The sequence below is a fragment of the Aethalodelphis obliquidens genome, unplaced genomic scaffold (genome assembly GCF_003676395.1).
Source record: "Aethalodelphis obliquidens isolate GAN/ISIS:26980383/991018 unplaced genomic scaffold, ASM367639v1 scaffold26, whole genome shotgun sequence".
In the NCBI taxonomy this organism is placed as follows: Eukaryota; Metazoa; Chordata; class Mammalia; order Artiodactyla; family Delphinidae; genus Aethalodelphis; species Aethalodelphis obliquidens.
Window position 1 is genome coordinate 22,156,940 of NW_020837970.1, and position 14,877 is coordinate 22,171,816.

General features: G+C 49.4%; 1 long non-coding RNA gene across 8 annotated transcripts in view; it reads right to left on the reverse strand.

Annotated features, from left to right (window-relative positions):
* The window catches only part of LOC113629280 (uncharacterized), a 47,424-nt gene extending 32,815 nt beyond the window's left edge, over positions 1–14,609 (reverse strand). Inside the window, exons 1-3 of one of the 8 annotated variants that reach the window (XR_003436483.1) lie at positions 14,565–14,601; positions 10,095–10,167; positions 7,254–9,283 (exon numbers count right to left, since the gene is read on the reverse strand). This is a non-coding gene — a long non-coding RNA (uncharacterized LOC113629280). Of the gene's footprint in view, positions 1–4,435; positions 5,511–7,253; positions 9,284–10,094; positions 14,166–14,564 lie in introns of those variants that run through there. The other 7 variants (XR_003436485.1, XR_003436487.1, XR_003436484.1 and 4 more) reach the window with 7 other exon arrangements.
* Between the last annotated feature and the right edge of the window lie 268 nt (positions 14,610–14,877).

Genomic DNA, 14,877 nt, shown 5'->3' on the forward strand with positions numbered 1-14,877 from the left:
AGGGGCTAAAAGTAAAACCTATTTGTTAGGATTTCAAGACTCTGAGTAACCTTTCATTGTCAGTGGGGGATAGTTGTGCTTCCAAACTCAGAATAAGTTTGTGAACTTAGAAAACTCTAAACCAAGAGATCTGAACCTCTAGAAATATTAATGATATTTCTGGGAGTTAAACTACCTAAAATTGTATTTTAAAGTTTCCAGCATTGTAAAATTTCCGTGAAAGATCTTTGGGGCCTACTAAACGGTAGGGCGTAGAAGGATTGCACTCAGCTTCCCAAATTTGAATTAAGAATACTTTGGTGCTGGGAAGTAACCTGACTTGGTTTTGCTGATAACCTGCAACTAGGATTTTTCCCTAGATGTTACCAGCAGTGATCTGAAAAAAATACAGGCTAGTTCCAGAAATTGCGATGGACTTCTTATTCTGCACTATATTCCAGATGATTCTAGATGTATAAATGAAGTATGAGCATACTTTGGGGTGGGGGGGAGGAACTTGACTCCCTGGGTTAACTCTGACATGTTTTTTATTCCCCTCACTAGTTGATAAGGATTAAAGATTCTGGTTCAGCCTAATGAGTAAACAGGATGGCTGCCCACGAAACCGGGTTATTAGTTTTACCTCATTGAAGCTCATGTTCTCAAAGGCCCTAAGTGCTGTGCTGAGACGAATCCAAGTGCTGCTCTTGCTGAAGTGCGCACTGCAGCCCAGCTGTCCATGCTGATGGCAGCGCTGAAAGTGGGGATTCCGTTGGACCAAAAATGATGCCATAAGGGAAGCCACAAGAGGTGCAGTGCAAGATCCTAGGTAGAGATTATGCCAAAGAAATCAAGCCTTTTGTCCTGATGCTTCTTAGGTGATGAGGTTGAGTTATGACAGATGCCATGGGAGGAGAATTCACATACATTCCACATCCAGGTATTCAGCTGATAAAATAATGCATCCTCAAATAAGCACCTATTTTTTTAAAACAAGTCCATTTTGTGTATTAGGAAAAACAAGATGATGATGATGAAGAAAACCTTGCGCAGATTATAAAGTTCCCCAGTATTTAAGGAGAAGGAACTGTTTCCTCTCTTGTTGACATGGTTGTGACTACTGCCCAAACTTCAGCTTGGGAACATCATATCCACGTAATACTGAGAGCTGAGGAATTTTTTAAAAGAGATATGGTAGTTTCCATAGGTTTGTTTAAAGAACTCTTGGGAAATTTCTTAAGAAATTGTAATATTTTTTTATAAACCTTCCTACTGAGGTGTTTATCACTCACCATCACCACCATTTTATAAGTGCCCAGAATGTACAAGGTGCTATATAGCTGTTAAACATCCCCCTCTCTGCAGCTGTTTGAAATTAGAGTAGGTTTTTGCGTCAGCCACTGCTAGAAGCTTTCCCCACCTGGGCTGGCGGCAGGGGCTTGCATCCGGACGTCCCATCGCATGTTTCCCACTCCAGAGAGCCTCCGCGTTTATTCCAGCTTCTCACCTTTACCCATCCATTTGCCTCCATGTTTGTTGTTGTTTTTTTTTTAATCCAGAAAGTTTCAGGGAATCCAAAGAGGTCGGACATTTTCTAACCTAGCAGAAGTACAGAGTCATATATTTTACTACAAATATTATATTATGGAAAATCCACTTTGCCCGTGTAGTGTGTGGAAAGTATGTGTGTGTCCGCACTCATGATAACTTGAATGTTGAACTAGTCCTATGGCTTCAGGGTAGCGTTTTTGAAAGATAAACCACACTGCTTCAGGAAACTTGCTCCAAATACTACTTGGTTATCCCTTCCCTTAGCAGATGTGTGAACACACTGGGATGGGATTTTTCTGTTGATGATATGCCGGGCATTTTGGCGTGAGATGAGGGCAGAAGCCAGATGTTGTCCTTCTCAGTGATTTGAATCATGGCAGCCCTCATTCCGCTCTCTCTTTCATTCCCCATGGCTCTGCCCATGCTTTTTGAAAATCTTGTTTCTTTTGCTCTTTCCTGGAGCTTCACCTCTACTTAACATGTTTTGGAGTTGTATAAACCTACCAATGAAAGGTCCCCTCTGTCACCAGGTGGCGCCGCCCTTTGGTTTGCTGTGGTACTTTGCTGTGTTCTCTGTGGCATCATGTTACTGTGTAAATAAATTCATTTTCATATACACTAAAAACCAGACGAGCGCTTGTCCTTTCAGCAGCTCTCCCACACTGACGTGCTGCGGGGGAGGGGGAGTTTGGTTGCAGACATGGTTACATCTTAAATCCCAGGATGCATGCCCTCTAGAATGCTCCTCCCTGCTGACCTGGACTATATTTCGATTCGTTCCCTCCCTAAACTGAGAAAACTAGGCATGGAAGGGAACGAGAAGGCCTTCAGCTTTCCCCCAGAGCTCAGAGGGCTGCGGGTTTGCTGTGTGAGATTGCCCCCTGGTGACCAGTCACCATATAGACTTCCTGGGTTTGTACTATTACACGTTTGAGAGGTTTGGTTAGCAGGCTGAGGCTGAGCCTCTGAGTGGCCATCTCAGAGCTCTGCAGACAATATGAGCAAGGCAGGGCCTTGTACAATGTCATCTGCTACAGAATCCACATCGTTTGCCTGTTCCTAAAGGTACACGGTCACACACACTGTCCTCACAAAGGCAGACAAGCCAATGTGCAGACACTTCAGGAGCCGAGAGAGGAGGCCACCGGGCTCAGGCAGGACGAGTCGGCAGTGGGCGGTGGCAGTGACAGCTGGCACGTTATTGGAGTAGAACGAGTGAAAGTGCAAACATGAGCTCTAAACCCCGGACAGTGGGCACTGTCTCCAGCCCAGTGTTTCTGCTTCTCTCCACTCTGGAATTTTCAGACATGGTATTTAAGGGATATTCCAGAAAACTGATTGCCATACTCAAGTTTTATGTTGCTGAGGAGGCAACACCCATATTGATGTGGGCCTCAAAGCTCTCTCTGTTGCCTGGGCCTAGGAGGAAGGGTCAGCAACAAAACTGAGAGACGACCCCCAGGGACACGGGCTCTGCTTGCTGGAGAGGAGCCGGGGAGCTAGCCTTCCTCGTTGTGAGCACAGCACACTGGCTTCTGGAGGAAGAGAACCAAAGACAAAGACAGACAGCTGGAGCTGTTCCAGGGATGGAGCACACTAGGCTTGGGTTGCTGTCTAATGCTCTGCTGGTGAGTGGCCAACCGGGGCCCCTGAAAAGATACAAGCTTGGATGGTGGGACCAGTTCAGGGCTGCCCAAGCCTGACTCCAAGTGAGGTGGAGCACGGTCATCAATGGGGTCACTTTGTCCTTTGGTATAGCTGGAGACAGATCCTATTTCCCCTCCATCACCTTGCACAGCATGGGATCCATTCCTAGGAATTCCGTTAGTGGGCCCTCAGGAAGACCACTCTTCCCTTTTGATTCTGGGTTGTCCAGAGGTGATGGGCCACTGACATTTGCGTAGGGCCTTTGGCTTCCTACATGCCTGAGAACTGGCTTCTTTCAACACAGGCCACAAAGAATCTTGAGTTCTTTCCTACCTGGAATTAACTGGTATGAGAAGCTCTCTGGGTGCGTGGCACTGAGTGTACACCCTCTGCTCCGGGAGCTCTTGCTGCTTTCCAAGTCCTAGCAAATTATACTTCCTTTTAAGTGAGCCTGTGCTCTACAAGGGAAAGAACTTCATTAGTGCTTCAGGAGCCAAGAACTGCAGTTGGCGGATCACAGGTTGCCAGTAAGAGCAGGTCGAGGTAATTAACGGCTGAAACTTAAAAATTGGATTGCATACGGGGGTGGGGGTGGGGGTGGTAAGTAGGGAGTTGGCTGCCAAGGTCCGGTTCTCTCAAACTTGCAGACCTCTGAGTGGAAACAGGCTGCCTGGGTAGAACCCCCGATCTCCTGGAGATAACATAACTCTCTGCACACACATATCCCAACCAACTATTCCCTTACCCTCTGGAAGGTACATGGAAGCAACCAAAAGGCTGAGCCTTACTGGTCACCAGTCCCAGTTTGAGAATCCAAGCAGGGCTACTGGGTGCTGGGGAATGTGCTCGGTGAGGGGGACCCGGGGGCCCCAGGAATAGAGGGGCTCCGAATCTCTGTCGGGGGACAGAGCTGTCAGCTCTCTGAGTCCATCACCTCCACCACCCATCACTCAGCAGCCTACACCTGGGCTGGAGTCTTGGAACCAGGGGTCGGAGGTCAGGCAGAGTGAAAACCTGCAAGGCTGTGGCTCCTTATCAGCTCTTCCTCTCCCCACAAGCGCCTTTCCTCCCTGCGCCTCCCTCCACCACACACCCAGGGCACATCCGAAAACACCCTAACCCTGCTGCCACGGCCATCCCAGGCCAGGCCACTCAGGCCCCTCCCCGATGCTGAGGACAGAGCCCCACTGTGGGTGTCAGGCTCTGCAGGCCTCTTTCCCTCAGGCTCTGAGTGGCTCAGCGTCCCCCACTGACTTACCTCTGCCTCCTGACCCTGGGCCTCCTGCAGGTCAGGGCAGCCAGCCTTTCCCCTCGCTCTGTGGCCTGGGCGCTGCTCAGAGAGGCCCTGGGCTGCCGCCGGTGGGAGCGTCAACACTACCAAAGGTGAGAGTGTGCTTCATCCCCACAGCCTTCCAAGGAGATGGCTCCATTCTGCCCATTTTCACTCAACTAATCAGACTCAGGGTATGAACCCAGATCTGTGTGCCTTCTTGTCAGTGCTGTTTCCTCGGAGCGCAAAGGAGAGCAAGGGAGAGCTTCTTAGGGTTGAACTAGCTTCATTTTATCTTCACAACAACCCTATGAGGTAGGTTCTAGAATTATCCCCATTTTACCCATGAGAAGACAAGCCAGAGAGGTTTTGTTTGCCCCAAATCCCTAGTGAGGGAACTAGCATTTGTCCTCAAGACGGTCCGGCTCCTCCTCCCAGCTTCCCAGAGCTCATGGCCTTCCTCCCTCACCCCCTGCTGTTGCCCCAGAATAATCAGTGGCTCCCTGGTGCCCAGAGAAGACAACCCAATTGCAGAGCCCGAGTCCCGCCACCCGGTCATGCTTACTGCTGACCAGACCCCCAGGCCCTGCTTCGGCTGGCCTCCTTGCTGCTCGTCAAACACACCTGGAGATTTCCCTGCCCACAGGGTTCTTGTCCTTTTTCCTCCCCATTCTTCAGGGCCCCATTCAGCCAAGAAGCTGTTGAGGTGACTCCAGCTGGAAGTGTTCCCTCAGCTGTCTGCAATCGCCAACTTGCACCTCAGACTCAGCTCTCGGCCTGGCGTGTGTCCTGCCTCCTGCCTCCGCTCTCTCCTCCCATCTGTCTCCTCAAGAGTCTGAGCGAGACTCGCAGGAGGGGCAGGGGCAGAACTGCGGCCCACGGGTCCTGGGCCGGGCTTCCCCACTGCCCATCCTCACTCCAGCCCTCTGACCCCCATTCTACACATGAGGAGATTGAAACTCAGAGTGAGTAAGAAACTTGTCCAAATAAAGATGCAGACATAGAGAATGGACTTGAGGACACAGGGAGGGGGAAGGGGAAGCTGGGACGAAGTGAGACAGTGGCATGGACGTATATACACTATCAAGTGTAAAATAGCTAGCTAGTGGGAATCAGCTACCTAGCACAGGGAGATCAGCTCGGTGCTCTGTGACCACCTAGAGGGGTGGGATAGGGAGGGTGGGAGGGAGACGCAAGAGGGAGGAGATATAGGGATGTATGTATCTGTATGGCTGATTCACTTTGTTATACAGCAGAAACTAACACACAATTGTAAAGCAATTATACTCCAATAAAGATGTTAAAAAAAAAAAAAAAGAAAAACTTGTCCAAGGCTGCACAGCTGGTAAGTAGTAGGGCTGAGATTCAAGCCCAGCCTGGCTCACTCAGAAGCCAGTTCTCTTCCCCACCACGTCACAAGTCTGCTAGCCTGTTTCTATGCCAATGTATAACTGGGTCCTAGGGTCATTCACTCCAACTGTGACAGACTGGGGCAGCCTAGGAAGGCTTCCTGAAGCAAGCAGAGTGGGGATGGGGAAGGGGGCAAATCCAGAAAGGGCCTGCCAGGCTGAGCAGTCAGATCCTGGCTCCTTCTGTAAGGAGCTGGCCAGGAACAGGGTGTCTGCTGAGGAGAGGGAGGTACTGGCCGCCTGTGGAAACTTCCCACTCAAGATGCCCCAGAGCAGACTTGCCTCCCCCCACCCCAACTCTGCAGGTGGAGAGGGGCAAAGTTTGCCAAGCAAGTAAACCCCAGTTTCACCCGCCCAGCAGGTGCCTACCATGGGGGCCTCCTAGGACTGCTTCTGGGACAAAAAAAGGCAACTGAGTGACCATCAGCCACCATAGAGGTAACTGGCCACTTTGGCAACTTTCTTTTCCTGTGTGTAGGGGTGGGGGTGGGAAGCAAAGGGATGGACGGGAATCTACCTTCCATTCCTCCACCCTCTCCATTCCCCCCATGCCGTGGTGATCTAGATGGTAAAGTGCTCAACCCCTTGCCCCATTTTTGTGCAAAACATACACATACACCTGTACGATGTGTACAATATTCTTCAAATTGCTTTCCTCACTTAACTCACTTAAGGGCTGACCCAATAGACATCACGATCATGGCACTTTTCAAAAGACAGCTTCTCTCACTAAAAATGACAGTATTATATAACATATGTAAATTTATTCTTCTTATCATTTCTGCTTCTCTGGGCATCTAGTCACATTCTTGTAGGGATGGGTAAACAAAGAAATACGAGCAACTACAAAACTCTCCCAAGAATTATAATGGAAGATGCGCAGATAGAGAGATGAGCCCCCAGGTTGGGTAGAAAGGCCATGTATCTCCTCAAATATTTCAATGAAATTTGAATCTTAAACCTCAGTGGGTTGTTGTTGCTGTTTTGACCTTTACAGAATGGTTCTCAGAGGCACTTGGAAGAATGAATAGGTGAAAGAAACCCAGGAATTATTGAAATTGAGAGGCTATTTAAGTATATGAAAAAGCTATGATCAATAAAAACAGTGTGATACAGATACAAGAAAAAAAAGGTCAGTGTAATGGAATAGGTAACTTAAAAACAAAGCTTATTATCTACAAAAATGCAATATAGGATCAGTAAGATATTACCATATGGAAGGGAAAGAAAATCTTATCCAATAAGATGTGCTGGTACAATCAGTTAGCTATTTGGAAAATAATCTGCACTCTGTAAACTCAAATAAATCCAAGCAGATCAAACAAGGAGCTACATGGCACAAAGGAAAGAAAAAAGAAAAGAAACCCTAAGAACTAGGAAGAAAGCTAAGTCAATACCTGTTTTATCTGCTGTTGATAAAGGATTTTCTAACTTATAAAGCAACAGAAGGCACCTGAAAGGAAAAGATCAATAGGTTTGACTACATAAAGATGATAAACCTTCGAGCACTGAAAACATTAGAAACAAAATTGAAAAGTAAATAACCAGCCAGGAAAACCATTTCAACAAATATAATGGACATAGGGTTAAAATCCTGTTATAAAAAGCTTATACACATCATTAAGAACATAAAATGCCAATAGAGAGATGAGAACAGACAAGTCATAGAAGAATCCAAACACTTAAACTTTCTAGAAATAAGAGAAATGAAAAACTAAGAGGGCATACCTAAAAACCATTTTAATAGCTTTTTCTGATTATAAAAGTGATGTCTGTTTACAGTAGAAAATCGAAAATAAAGTTGACCCACCAGAAGCTGGTCACCATCCAGAAGTGACCATCACTAACATTTGCTATATATCCCGCAAGTGTTGTTTCCTCCGCCTTTTTCTTTTTTAGTTAGGATCCTGTTGTTGGCCTCCCATTTTCTGCCTATCAAGTTAACAGAGCTCTTTTTAAAGCGTATACTCAATGCTGGTGACTGTATAAAGTTCAGACAATGTAGGTGCAATTGAACTGGATGAGAAGGGGCTTAATTCATACTGTCCTTCTTCTGAGGCCACAGCTGAGCAGGGGTGTTGGGCAAGGTGTGACGCCAGGAGACAGGGTGGATGTAGAGATTTCAGTCTCCAAGATCAGAGCACCAGAGTCTCCAGGGGGCTTTTCAACAGGACAGACTCTGGGGCCCCACCCAAGTCCAATGACAGAGGCCTCCCTCCGCCCCCACCCCCACCCCCGCCGAGTCCCACAGTTATTCTGAGCTTGCTGGGGGCCTCTCTGCCCTGAGTCTGGCTGCCCGGGTTTGGATCCAGGGTTCGCCTCTAACTAACCGTGGTCCTCAGGCACACTTTGAGCCTCGGTTTCAATGGAGAGTTCTAACTTGCAGGGTTGTTGTGAGGATTAAAGGACGTCGTCCAACAAATGTGTTTAGCCCTCTGCCTGGCAATAGTACGTGCTCAGATATTGTTAGCTCCGAAGGATGAGCTCCAAGTATTTGCTTTCTGTTTTTATAACTAAGGACCCACCACGGGATTTTTGCTGAACAAAGGCACTATGAATTCAAATCTCTGCCTCATGAGAGTCAGAAAACTGCTTGCAGCTTTCAAATGGCAGTTTCTCCGGCTTTGCAAATATCTCCTGGCTAAGTTTCAGAAAGCCCTGCTAACAGTCCTTTCTCTAAACACCTCCTACCTGCCCAAGGTGACACAGGCAGAAAGGGGCTCAGGCTCCTGAATCCAAGCCTGCCCCTTAATTCCTTACCTTACCCAAGCTTGATCCTATAAGGGGAAGGGGGTACCAGGCACAGTGATGAGCTGGCAGGAGGGAAGGGGTCTGAAGCAGGAAGTGGGGGTGAGGGTGAAGGCAGCTGTGGGCAGCTCCTCTGGCTCTGGGCCTGCCTCTTCACTAGAGGGTTGCTGTCCAGAAGCATCCCCTCTCTCTTGACGAGAGGCTCGGCCAAGCCCTCCCCGGCCCCGCCTGCCCTGTCCTCCCCTTTCCACAGAGCCACATCAGGGCTGTCATTTCAGCTCCCTCATGAATGACACTGGTCCCTGGCATAATAAATGCTCCAGTCGAATGTACTTTATTTTGGGGAAAGTCATTAAACCGCTTTTGTGGAGACATTTTAATTGAATTAGATTATTTTCTGATTGTAATAAATGTTAATTAATTGAGTGGGCCTGGTGTCCTTGCATCTAGCTGGCTTCTCTTGGTTTAATTAGGAGGATAGTGCAGACTTACTTCCTTTTGTCATAAGTCAGAGGTTTAAATTTATCTTTTGTGCTAATAAAGTGATCAGGCGGGTGCAAGGAGCAGATTATTTCTTATGTCTGAAATTCAACAGCCTGCTTCATTCACAAGCCCCTGCTTGGCATCAGCAGGGCATGACCCAGTTCTCTTGTCTCGGCTTAATGAGGTTTCTCCATTGCTTGGGGGAAAAGAAAGAAATATTAAGTTCTGCAAACATCCTTGTGTTTCCCAAGAATGCTAGTCACCAGATTCCAGGGGGATGAAGTTGCTGGTTCCCGTGGGCACAGCTGACCAGAGAAGTAGGTGGTCTGTGAGGCATGGAGACCCCCCAAACTTTTTGTCCACCCCTAGAGTAGGAGGCAGACCTGGGAAGTTCCAGAAACTCAGAACAACCCAGAGACCCTGGCAGCTTCCTCATTATAGAGATGCTGAAACTGCAGCCCAGAGAGGGAAAGGGCGTGACCAAGGCCACACAGTGTGGCCCTGATCTAGTGACATCTATAGCTCATGGAATATTTGACTAATAACAAATTCAGTTTGGGTCAGCTAAAACTGACATGAGCCAGACCCTGGATTAGGGGTGAGGGTGGAGATAGGTCCAAAGGAGAATGCACAATGGTAACGATTATGTAAACTGGGTGACAACAGAGGGGTCCACACAACATAAAAGGCAGCATAAAAGACCAGGCATATTGCCTCAGACTTGTTGGGGAGGAAGGGTGGTCTGGAAGCCTTCAAGATGAGGCGTGTCAGCACTAGATTTTGAAGGATAAAAGGGAGTTCAGCAGGTGGACAAAATGGGGAGAAGGGCATTCCAGACAGAGGAATGTCTGCAAGTGCAAAGCCAAGTTTATTCTGGCATGTTCCGGCAAACACGTGAGAGTCACAGGAGGCTCTCAGAAGCTCAGATTTGCACTGGAGGAAAATCCCTCTAGCTGCTGCAGTAGAGGAGGGTCCAGAGGGGGAATCTATGGACAGGGAGAACCTACCTGTAAGGTGAGGGAAGCTGGGAGCCCCTCAGCTCAGCTCATTGCCATAGAGATGGAAGAGCAGCGCTGGGTCCTGAAATATTTAGGAAGTAGAGTCAACGTTTCCTGGCTTGGTCAGGTGTCCCGAGGAAACCCTGGGAGGGAGCAGGTGAGGAGGCAGGGAGGGGTGACACCTTCCCTTTTGGACAAGCTCCTTGGCAACTTGGAGCCAAGTTGTTGAATGGTGGTTGTTCTTCCTCTGAATGGTTCTGCGAGGTGCTAAGACTTGCAATAGCAGCAATAGCTCACCTCTAGCAGCTTTCTTCAGCCAGATACCATTACCTGTGCTTTGCCTGCATGATGCATTCCATCTTCAGTATAACCCTGTGAGGTGGATCCTGTTCTTACCCTATTTCACCAGTGAGAAAGCCTGGGCATGGAGAGGGGCGATGACTTGCCCAAGGTCACTAAGCTTCGCAAGTGGGAGAGCAAGCAGCAGCTCCCCAGGCTGAGCCAGACCTACCCCAAATAAGTGTGCTCCATGTTCAAATGGGGCCTTATTGACTCTTTACCCCAAATTATCCCTAATAGATGACAAGTGTTTAGGTTTTCCTTTGAGGAATTGAAAGACCTTCCCAGCGCCAAACGTCATCTGCAGAAGCACCAGGGCCGACCTGGGCATCTTGTTTCCTCCCCCATCCATGCCCAGGCCCTTCTTGCTGGTGGGAGGAGTTGAGCCAGGCTGCACTTTCCTCTTGAAGGCCCCACAGTATAGCAAGAAGGGCCTGGGTTCAAACACGCTTCGCCCTGTGTGACCCTGGACAAGTCCCTGTCCTCTCCAAGCCTCAGTGACTCACCACGCCGGCATCAGCCCCCGCCCCCAGGGCTGGCGTGGGGTCCCCAGGGTCCTGGCACATGGTAGTCGATGACTGCTGTGATTATGGCTGCCCCAGCCTTGCTCTTGGCCCCCTTCAGGCTGAGGGGGTCTGAGGACCATCTTCCGAAAGGTGTCCTCACAGAGGCAGCCTCTAACCCCGGAAACTGGACCCCAGGCCTGCCACCTAGGAATCAAGCTCACTGTTAGTGGACCCTCTTTTTAGTAGGTCCCCACCCTTCAGCAAACCCTTTGGTCGGTGCTTTGCCAGGACAGCCAGCAGTACACCCCTTCCCCATGCACTCACCACGCTGTCTCTGCCTGTCAGGATTCCATTCAACCTTCAAGGTCTCTATCTGCCTACATTCTCCCCAACCCCATGGGGCCTCTCCGCACCTGCTCTCTGCCCCATTCTGGCCCATCTGCCACTGGGTACTTGTCCGATGCTGGCAAGCTCCCAGGGCGGACCCACGCCTCTAAATCGCCCCCGGGGCCTGTCAGAGCTGTTCCTGTGGAGTGCCAGCTCAGGGTTGTGGATGGATGGAGACGGGATAGAATTTGCCAGGGTGAAATTCGCCTGTCCACCCTCCCCATCACACGCAAACGCGTGCACACACATACGCTGTCTGGCCCACCTTCCCATTTTGTGGCTATGCTGGCCTTCTCTCTAGCTCTGTCCCATCTGGCTCTGGGCCTCTCCCTACTGTGTCGTGCGCCTCATTGGGCTGCTCCAGATGCTTACCTGGTAAGCCCTGGTAAGGAGTCCCACTCCACCCTTCTCACTGGGACATAACCTGACTTTGGGACAGGGCCTGGCCTGAGGCAAGGTGCCACCATACACCACTGTGGCCCTGGAAAAATAAGAGGAACATGACTTGGGAGCTAGTCATCTACAGGCTCCAGGAAGCTCCCACAAAATCCGGGGAGAAAGCAAACCTAGATCCTTCCCAGTGAGGCCAGGAAAGGGGGCCCTGAAAGCAAGATTAGGAAGCTTTTCCCTCTCTCTCCCCACTTCCTAGAGAGCAAAGCAGCAGAGTCAGCGGGCTCCCAGTTGATGGCTTTCCTGTCACCCCCCCCTTCACCTGCAGGATAGACCAGCTGTTGGTGTCAGATTAATGACCACAATTAAAAGCAAAATGCCCTTGCTGTGGCCCACTGTCCTCCCACACCTGTGAGTCTGGAGGCTGAGCTCTAAGCCCTAGGAATGGAAGATTTGTAATGAAATCCGACAGGCCTCTTAACCGCTGATGGTATCAGGGCCCAGGGGAGATGCAGACTTATTTCCTAATCTCCCATGGAGCATCTGTCAGGCCCACCGCACAGCAATGTCATTCCCGTGCGTAGCAAGGACCTTTCATGGGGCTGGCTGTCCACTGCCTGCCAGGCCGCCTCCCCGCTCTCTCCTCCAGCCCCTTCTTTTCGCCTGGGCTCAGGCTGAATGGACATTCACACACACACACCCTGGTTCATTCATAAATTACCTGTTCTGCCCCATTTGCATTGACAGAAGAGAAAAATAAGAACATCTCTATAGCAGTGTTCGAAAACGGCAAAAGTACCATTGACAAATTAGTCATTCTGCAGGATTTCTAGAAGCTGAGAAGCAGATGAGAACAAGCAAAATGAGAAGCCCACTGGTGCAGCATAGCCCGTGACCCACTCAGAGAAGTCTGGGGACCAGTTTTTCCACCAGAGCCCTGAGAGCCTCCTGAGTCTGGGCGGCAGGGCTGAGCAAAGGGGTGGGAGGGGGCCTCTGGAGCCGGACCCAGCCCAGCCTTTGTCTCCAGGCTTTGCCGGATTAGGACTGTGTGCTGAGTCAGTGAGGGCTCTGGAAGGCCTGCACAGGACAGAGGGGATAGGACCCCACAACCACCACAGAGGGAAGCATAAGTGGGTCTTGGTAGCAATGGTAGCTCCCACCATGCCAGAAACTTCTCTACTGCTATTGACTATTACAGCCTAATTCCCTTGTGGACACCCTGAGGCCCCACTAGCAGAAGCTGTAGGACTGGGTGGGTGGGGAGCAGGTGGCATGGCCTGGACTCCCCAGAGCAGGGGACAGAGACCTGCCCCTCCCCAGCTCCAGCCTCTTGGTGCAGGCAGCACTCTAAGAGACCTGGGACACTAGGCACAAGGAATCCTGTGGTTCGTGCCCGACACAGCCATTTGCTCCCAGTTCCTACACTTAGGAGGGAACACTTTCTGCCCACACCCCTCCAGCAAGGCTCAGATTAGGCCGGGAAACCCTATGTGCCACACCCCGCTCTTGACATTCATAATATGTCTTAGCTTATCAAAGGTTCCGAGAGATCTTGCAGTCACTTTCATTGTCTAATTGACATTCAGTGCAGTTACCACGTTCAGTGAATTTTGACAAAAGATCACACCCATATAACCCACATTTGTATCAAGATTTTGAACATTTTCATCACCCCAGAAAGTCCCCTCACATCCCTTGCCCATCACCCCTACCCCCACCCCCAAGGCAACTGCTTTATAACGATAGTTTTGCCTATTCTAAAGCTTCACGTATATGGATTCTTATACAGCGTGTGCTCTTCTGTGTCTGGCTTCTTTCACTCAAAATAGTATCTGTACAGTCCACCCATGTTGCTGCATGTGTCTGTGGTTCATTACTTTTAACGGTTGAGGAGTATTCCACTGTAAGATACATATTTATTACAATGTGTTTATCTCTTTTCCTGTTGGTAAATAGCGTTTTCCAGTTTTTGCTTGAACAAAGTTGCTATAAATACTTCTCTGTACTACACTTTTTGTGAACAAGTTTCACCTTTTTCCTGGATAGTTACTCCCAGAAATGGAATTTACAGGTGTATGCAAACTGCCAAACTAGTTTCCAGAGTACCAGTTTACACTCTCCCCCCAGAAACATGTGAGAGTCTCTGTGGCTCCATATCCTCACCATTATTTAGTGTTATTTCTTCAGTAACTTTAAAAAATATTTTGTTTAACTCATCATTTCTCACACTTGCAGAACGACTGAACTTTTGTCTTATGATCTCTTTTAATATCCCACGGAACCAGTGTGCAGCAGAATTCATTTGGAGAGTAAGGCTGTAGACCTTCATTCATAAATAGGAGAAATCAAAACATTAGCTAGAGAGATTGGTTCAAGATGGCAGAGTAGTGGGACGTGCTCTCACTCCCTCTTGCGAGAGCACCGGAATCACAACTAACTGCTGAACAATCATCAACAGGAAGACACTGGAACTCACCAAAAAAGATACCCCAAATCCAAAGACAAAGGAGAAGCCACAATGAGACGGTAGGAGGGGTGCAATCACAATAAAATCAAATCCCATAACTGCTGCGTGGGTGACTCACAAACTGGAGAACACTTATACCACAGAATTCCACCCACTAGAGTGAAGGTTCTGAGCCCCACCCACATCAGGCTTCCCAACCTGGGGGTCTGGCAATGGGAAGAGGAATTTCGAGAGAATCAGACTTTGAAGGCTAGTGGGACTGGATTGCAGGACTTTGACAGAACTGGGGGAAACAGAGACTGCACTCTTGGAGGGCACACACAAAGTAGTGTGCGCATCGGGACCCAGGGTAAGGAGCAGTGACCCCATAGGAGACTGAACCAGACCTACCTGCTGGTGTTGGAGGGTCTCCCGCAGAGGCAGGGGGGTGGCTGTAGCTCACTGTGAGGACAAGGACACTGGCAGCAGAAGTTCTGGGAAGTACTCCTTGGCGTGAGCCCTCCCAGAGTCCGCCATTAGCCCCACCAAAATGCCTGGGTAGGCTCCAGTGTTGGGTCGCCTCAGGCCAAACAACCAACAGGGAGGGAACCCAGCCCCACCCATCAGCAGACAATTGAATTAAAGTTTTACTGAGCTCTGCCCAACAGAGCAACACCCAGCTCTACCCACCACCAGTCCCTCCCATCAGGAAACTTGCACAAAC